General features: G+C 46.6%; 1 protein-coding gene across 8 annotated transcripts in view; it reads right to left on the bottom strand.

The window, feature by feature from the left end:
- Positions 1 to 7,925, bottom strand: part of ZNF76 (zinc finger protein 76) — a 35,677-nt gene that overhangs the window by 24,975 nt on the left and 2,777 nt on the right. For 2 of the 8 annotated variants that reach the window (XM_019660919.1, XM_019660922.1), the window contains exon 2: positions 1,213 to 1,299. The exons of 3 other annotated variants lie outside the window; for them this stretch is intronic. The gene's annotated coding sequence lies outside the window, so the exon portion shown is untranslated. Of the gene's footprint in view, positions 1 to 734; positions 846 to 1,052; positions 1,105 to 1,212; positions 1,300 to 6,807; positions 7,083 to 7,925 lie in introns of all 8 variants that reach the window. 3 more of the 8 variants (XM_019660921.1, XM_019660923.1, XM_019660924.1) reach the window with 3 other exon arrangements.

Consider the following 7,925-nt stretch of genomic DNA (forward strand, 5'->3'; position numbering starts at 1 on the left):
CAGCCCCTGCTGTAGCGGGCTGCCATAAGCTATTGTGTGTGGCTGTCAGCCAGCGTGAGCGGCTAGCAGCCGGAGTGAGCTGCTAAGAGCTGCTGCTGTCCAGAGGCTGGCGACCGATCTGCCTCACCCTGGAAGAGCGCAATGATAATACCAACATGGGCCAGCGAAGCAACGTCCTCCACTAGACTGAAGAACAAAATGACAGCAACTTGTTTGTTCTCCTCCCCCCGATTCCCCAGCGCTGTTCCCTTCCCCCAATTCCCCAATAAAAATCTTTAAAAAAAAAAAAATCTAGTCATCGATGTTGGCAGAGCCAGGAAGCAGGCACGAGAGTGCACAGCTGACAGAATTAGATACTGCTCCAGGCTCTCCAGAGAACAATCAGTTCGTGCTTAACCCCACTGGAAAGGCTCAGGATGTAAGATCTAATAACCTCATCTTCGTAATTCATCCCACAAAAAAGAAGGCACAGAAAACAAGAGCTACTTGCACAAGGATATTTGTTTAAATGTTTTCGACAACAGTCATGAAAGACCATCTGGATTAATGCAGGATGGTTAACAAATTAACGCTAAATGAAAAAAGTCACAAGGTTGAACATCCATCCAGTTCCAGCTTGTAGAAGCCTTAATTCCAAGTGGGACGAGGGCAGAAGAGGCCGAAAAGAAAGGAATGGTTGTGCTGAAAGGAAGGCATATATCTTTTAAAAAATAAAGTCGTTGAAATGAAGATACCAGCATTGAGCTGCGAGGCAGTCCTCCAGTGGACACGAAGCCTGGTTGCCTAGTTCCACCCTCTTGGGGTTTTCCTTTCTTCTCCCCACAGCCTTCCTATCCTCTTAGGTCCTACAAAGAAAGAGATCTATTCTTCCTCTAATTCATGCCAGTCTTAAATACCAAGGTTGGGAACTTCTTTCTCTAGGATTTTTCTTCCTTTCTTCTAATCACCAGTGGTCCAGTTACCTCTTTTGGATATATTTTAAAGGCAATATTTTTCCAACTGGGCTGTGGTGCGCTATGTGTCTTGTGGGGCCCCATGATCCAGTATCTCACCTTGATCTCTAGGTAATCTGCATATTCTTAACTCAAAGCAATGTCCATGATGCTGTAGGGAGACAGGCACCGTCTTACATTGTTCATGGGAGTACACATTGGTACAAGCTCTATGTAGGGTAATTTTGGAATTATCAATCAAAATGACCAATGTACATACCGTCCGACCCAGCAATTTCATGTCTAGTCTACAGGTAGATGTATATGTGTGAAACATGGCACATGTCCAAGGTTATTCATGGCATCCCTGTATGTAATAATAGCAAAAGATTAGAAATAGCATAAATGTCTATCAATACAGAACTTACATACTATGTAGACAAATAAATGAGGAGGCTCCTTACATATGGACGGGGAAAACTCTCCAAATATATTAAATAAAAATGGCAAGGTAGGGCCGGCCGAGTGTCGCGTTAGGTTAAGAGTTGGCTTGGGACGCCAGCTCTGAGCAGCAAGGCCCCGGTTCGGATCCCACATGAGGGCCAGTGACGCTGCGCCCTCTACAGCTAAGATGGTGAACAACAGCTTGACCTGGAGCTGGGCAGCCGTGAGTCGCCGGCGACGGCGTAGGCTGCAGTGGGGCTGGCCAGCAGCTGGCGTGAGCTGCCATGAGCTGCCATCCAATGGCCAGCAAGCGACTGCCTCACCCGAGAAGAGCGCAATGATAATACCAACATGGGCCAGTGAAGCAACATCCTTCACAATTAGACTGAAGAACAAAAGGACAGCAACTTGTCGGTTCCCCTTCCCCGATTCCCCAACACTGTTCTCCTCCCCCAATTCCCCAATAAAATCTTAAAAAAAAAAAAAGGCAAGATATAAAACAGTGCTTTTTGTATGCTGCCATGGGCATTAAAAAATAAAAATCTGTGTAAAGATAGTTAAGAAATTATTAGTCAGGGTTGCTTGGGGAAGGATCCTGAATGACTAGGGCAGAGAGACAGAAGGGTGACTTTTCACTTATATCTTTATACTTAAAAAAAATGTAAACTTTGTGAATGTATTACCTGTGTATAAGAAATAAAAATAAACAAGTAAAAGAAGCCTGCTCTGCACTCCATTCGTTGGCTACCGGAATATCTACGATGCTCTGTTCATGAGGCATGGCTACTCCAGTGCTGACAAGACAGACAGAGTCCATGATGTTTACAGGTGTGCAGCAAAACCACATCTGAATACTTAGCTTCACAATTCATGGGTGCCATCCTGGAGTATCATACGGAAAGCTGATCAAACTGAGCATGAGGCAACAGCAAATCTACATGGGACCTGAGGACATGCTGGTCTTAACACGTGTGTCCCCAGCCTGGTCAGGAGGGTGGGTCTGGCTGAAGTGATGCTAAGCAGGGGCTGCCTTCTTCCTTCACTGTTTCTATGGCCTTGAGACAGGACTTCCTAAGAGGAAGCTCTCAGACAAAGAGAAGAGCTCTGGGTTTAGGTACCACTGCCACACCCTCCACATCTTAGCCTCGGGTCAGTTCTATAATCTCAAGGAGCCCCAAGTTCCTTGGTGCTTATCTTAAGTGCATGGTTCTCATGCTTTGTCAACTATCCTAAAGCAGTAGGTGCTAACAAATGAAGAGATACGCAATGAGAAACATTAGCAAGCTAACAAGTTCCTCTGAGCTTCTCCGAGACACTCACTCACTGAGGGTAAGCTTGGGATGAGTGTTATCCTGGACACGCTGGAAGAAGCACTCTAACTCCCAGCTGTGACAGTCTAACATGCTGTGAGGATTCGAATGTCGCATCCAACATCACAGGTCTGTCCGATTCTGAGCTGCGAGGTGCCTGAGTAGGCCCTGCACTCCTACCAGCCAAACAAAAACACATGGCATTTGTGAGATCCTCAAGTGGACACTCCCATTTCAACACTGACAGCGGCCAGGGCAAGAGGCAAATATTTGAGCAAGAGGCATTTGAGGTTTTGTCAGTAGCTTAAGGCTGCTGGTTAATGACAATGGCTTCAGCTGCACTTGGATTTGTATCTCAGTTACTCCTCTTTGGCTGGTCAGAGACTCTCCTTACTATATAAACACTGACATCTAAATGATACAAGGATAAACACTGCAGAGTGATGGTGCTTCCAGATGCAGTGAGAGGATGACTCTGCTGTTTCCTTTAAACTTAACTCTTTTTTGGGGGAAAACGACACGCTCCCATTTTCTGTTAATACTGTTCATAATTTAAGTTCCTGGGGCGCATACATTTCAGCTTAACCAGCACCCAACAAAGAATGTGCCCACAGCTACCAAATGAATAATACTATTAGGTCACATAGCTGAGTGCTTTAGCTCAAATTTGACTCCTAAATCAACTCCACTTATTGTGAACTAAATCTACTGAAATCCGAGACTAGATTTGAAAACCTTTCACCTACCACAGAATTATGAGCTCCTTAAGAGAGGTTCCTAACAGGGCCAGCCGAGTGGCTCAGTTGGTTAAGAGCTCACTCAAAAGTTTGAGCTCTGAGCAACAGCGGTTCGATTCCCGGCCCGAGCTGAGTTGCCAACAGGTGGCAGGATGGCTCAGCTAAAAAAGAAGAGAAGCTCTAGCAGAGGAGTAAGTGTTGAATGAAAGAATGAAGGAGGGGAGGGACAGTCCCACCACGCACCTCTTCCCCCAGCCCCAGCTAGGATGGCCACTTTTTTCTCACTTGGAATACCACCTCGCCTCATCTCTGACATGCATAGTCACTGTTTTCTCCTAGACCCAGGGCAAGGACGAGGTCTCCCTGGTTAATGTCACACCAGACCTATATCAGGCAGCTCGCCTGTAGTATTCACGAAGGCATGGATGCATTTTCTGTCATCGAATCCTCTGTGTCTAGCCTAGTGCTCAGCACATGGCAGGCATTTACTGAGTATTACTTTAGTGAAGGAAGAAAGGAAGGAGGGAAGGGAGGAAGGGAGGAAGGAAGGAAGGAAGGAAGGGAGGAAGGGAGGAAGGATGGAAGGAAGGGAGGGAGAAAGGGAGGAAGGGAGGAAGGGAGGAAGGAATCTTACCATCAATGCCACTATCTTGTGCAGAGCTCAAGCAGTTTCCAAAATGCTCTCAGACATAGATATATTATCTTCTTTAAGCATTTTTCCATCAGCTCTCACAATGGGAGGGGCTGAGAAGACAGCTCGTTTCTAGTCTAAAGCAGTCATTTTGCAGATAAAGACACAGAGGCCAGAGCTGCCAGGGGAGTCTCAATCATCACACAGCTACGTGGTGGAAGAGCCAGGCCTCACACCTGAAGCGCCAGTGTTTTTCCCACCATACTCCTTTGTCTCTTGCCCAGTAATAGTAATAGTGCTCTTCAGGTTTCCTGCAGACCAGCAATTGACTCATGTCTAATGGGAGTTGTAAGTCCAGCTGCTTAATATCGCCATAACCAAAAAACATATCAAACTGGACATATTCAAAAGTGAATTCCTTATCTGCCCTTAAGCTGCCCCTCCTCCATCCAGGCTCCATGATTTTAGTAAATGGGAACCCCATCCGCTAGTTTCTCCGACCAAAAATGAGGACGGCATCCTTAACTTCTCTCTTCCTTTCATATACCACATCCAAGCCATCAGAAAATCCTGTTGGCCCCTCTTTCAAAATACATCCAGAATCCAACCACTTCTCACTCTTCCACTGCTTTACTTTGGGTCCAAGCCACCAACTTCTTTTGCCTGGACCATTGCAGTAGCTTCCTAACCAGTTTCCCTTTTTCCACTCTTGGCCCCTACATTCTCAACATAGCAGCCAAAATGATCCTTTATGTTATGTCAGTTCATGTCACTTATCTGCCTAGAACCCTCCAATGGCTCTCATCCCACAATTCACAGTAAAATCCAGTGGCCTATAAGGCCCACCCAACCTGATCTGCCATTAATCCATTCCCATTCCCACATCTCCTGCCGTTTCCCCTCTCTCACCCTGCTGCAGCCATACTGGCTGGCATCTTCATGTTTCTCAAATATGCGAGGCATGCTCCTGCCTCAGGACATGTGCGCTCGCTGCTCTCACTGACCGGAACACACTTCCACCACATACTCGCTCAGCTCACCCCTTAAACTCATTCAGGCCTTTGCTCAAATGTTACCTTTCAGTGAGACTTTCCCTGACCACCCAATTTAAAATTTAATACCCTGACTTCTGGTACTATTTCCCCTTTCTGCTTAATTTTCTTAATACATACTTTTCTCGTTTATTAGTTTGTTGTATGCCTTTCCCTCCTCCACTCCCCACCAGGTGCGTTCCTTACATATCCTGGAACTTTGTTTTATTCACTGTTCTACCCCCAGGCACTAGAAAAGTACCTGGCCTTTAGCAGATATTCACCAGACATTCGTGGAATGGATGGAATGCACACCCTTACCTTCAGGCTCTCCCAGGACTCGGAAGGCTTTAGGCCGGGAGGAGAGCCTAGTTGAGTTCTGGTCTCTCCCTTACCTCCCCCACTGCCTCACCTTCTCCTCGGGTCCAGCCATTTATCACCAGAAACCACACCCGGGCTGGCAAGCAGGGACGGCCCAGAGCCACAGGTGCTTGTTGCCAGGACATTGCAATTCCTAGGCCACCAAGCACAGAATCCTGCAGGGTGCTAGCATCCCGATACCTCACAAACAGAAGAGGTCAAAGACTGGACAGGACTAAATATACTACTAACCTAGATAACAGCGCTGACTCAGTAAGCGCAGCTCATATCCTGTGAGGTGTTTTCTAAGGAACTGGGCTAAACTCTCACTTGTTCATCTAGCTGTCCTTTCTGTAAAAGAAACTTTTATTATAGATTTCAAGCACACACAAAAGTAGAAAGAATAGTATAATGAACCCATGAACCCATTACCCAACTTCATTTTGCCAATCTGGTTTCCTCTATTCTCTGTCTCTGCAACCCCCACTAATTATTTCATCTAGCTGTTTTCTTGAGAACTGGTCTATGTGACAGACTCTGGCCTTGTAGCCACCGTACACTAGCAACTATGTCAACCAATCTGTCTAGTCTTAACCAGAAATACAGTAAAAACAAGCACTTATACCACTGCCCCACTGGAGCAAAGACTAACAAAAGAAGTGTCTCAATTCCAGACTGTTAAAATCAAGGGACTTGCTCATGGTGATGTTTGGCGGGATTTGGGGAGGAGGCTGTTGTGGCTACAAAATGAACATAGACATGGGCTGCTTTCACTTGTTTGTACTGATGCAAAATTTCTGAACAAGTTCATTCAATCTAGTAAGCATTTACTGACTACCTGCTAAATATGAAGGACAAGGTTAAGGTGGCAGAAGGTAAAGAAAACCCAGCCTCTGTTCTCAAGGAAATCACAGTGGGGGTGGGTGAAAAGAATACACAAAAAAACTAAGATACAAGGCAGAATACATTTTGTGCTCTAAGAAGGATTAAACAAGACTAAGGCTAAGACTCCTTTAAAAAAAAAAATCAACGCACAGGATTTGTAGCCCCCAGGATTTACCCCTTTCTTAACTCGTTTTTTGGTTTTTTTAGCTGAGCCATCCTGCCACCTGTTGGCAGCTTAGCAGAAGCTCAGCTGGGGCCGGGAATCAAACTGGCAAGCCTGTTGCTCAGAGCTCTCACTCTTGAGTGAGCTCTAAACCAACTGAGCCATTTGGCCGGCCCCCTTAACTCTTAGTTTTACCCTCTGCTATATTTATTGTTGCAGAGTCAATAAGTATATTATTGAAGACCTGGGAACTGGGTGACCCACAGAACACACTTTTTGGATGTGGATCTTTAATGTCACATTTTGCTACTCACCATCCAGTCTTCCGGTGGGAGGGGATAGGAAAGTCCTCCCAGGGCTTGGAAAACAATGGGGCTAATTCAAAGCAGGCAGAAGCTGACACTCAAAGCATTCTATCCTGAGGGCATATACAGCAAGCAGTTTCATAAACAGGACAGGATCGTGGGAGTGGGTCAAGGAGACAAGGCTAGATTGATTCAGAGGAATTTCCAAGGTCTCTCTTGTTGCTGCCTACAGGAGTGTGAGCTTGGTGATCTATTATCAGAAGTTCCCGGAGCAGAGTGTAGTTCTGTGGATAAACCAGAGGCCAATGAGGATTCGTTGGACAGTGCTGTGTGTGAAGGAAGGAGAGCTGAAGGGTGGCAGGGTCATTCCCATGGCCCTGGAGTCAGATGCACAGGACAGTGGAAGAAGGGCAGAGGTGGGATGGGAGGGAGGTTTACATTATAATCAGCGTTATCAAGGCTGGTGAGGAGAGGATGGCTGGGAGAAAAATAACAGGAAGGAAGAAGGCATTGTGAGAAGGGACAGGGACACAGGGAGAGGGAAAATATGAAAGATGATTCTAGTTTGAAAAGGATATCATTGATGAAAATGAGGAAAATGCCTTGAGATCTGGGAATCTGAGAAGCACCATCTGACACGATATAGGACAGGGTAGAAAGAGGAGGGTGGGGCTGGCCGGGTGGCGCAGTTGGTTAAGAGCGTGTGGTCTGAGCAACAGGGTTCAGTGGTTCGATTCCCACATGGGCCAGTGACATTGTGCCTGAGCTGAGCTGCCGCTGAGGCATCAACAGGTGGCTGGATGGCTCAGCTGGTGACAGCACATGCTCTTAACAACAAGGCTGCCCATTCAACTCCCGCATGGGATGATGGGCTGCACACCCCCCACAACTAGACTGAAAGCAGCACCTGGGCTTGGAGCTGGGCTTGCGCCCTCCACAACTAAGATTGAAGGACAACAACTTGACTTGGAGCTGATGGGTCCTGGAAAAACACGATGTTCCCCTTCCCAATAAAATCTTAAAAAAAAAAAAGACAGGGCTGGCCAAGTGGCTCAGTTGGTTAAGAGCTCGCTCAAGAGTGTGAGCTCTGAGCAACAGCGGTTTGAGTCCCGGCCCGAGCTGAGCTG

This window comes from Hipposideros armiger, unplaced genomic scaffold (genome assembly GCF_001890085.2).
Source record: "Hipposideros armiger isolate ML-2016 unplaced genomic scaffold, ASM189008v1 scaffold_331, whole genome shotgun sequence".
Taxonomy (NCBI): domain Eukaryota; kingdom Metazoa; phylum Chordata; class Mammalia; order Chiroptera; family Hipposideridae; genus Hipposideros; species Hipposideros armiger.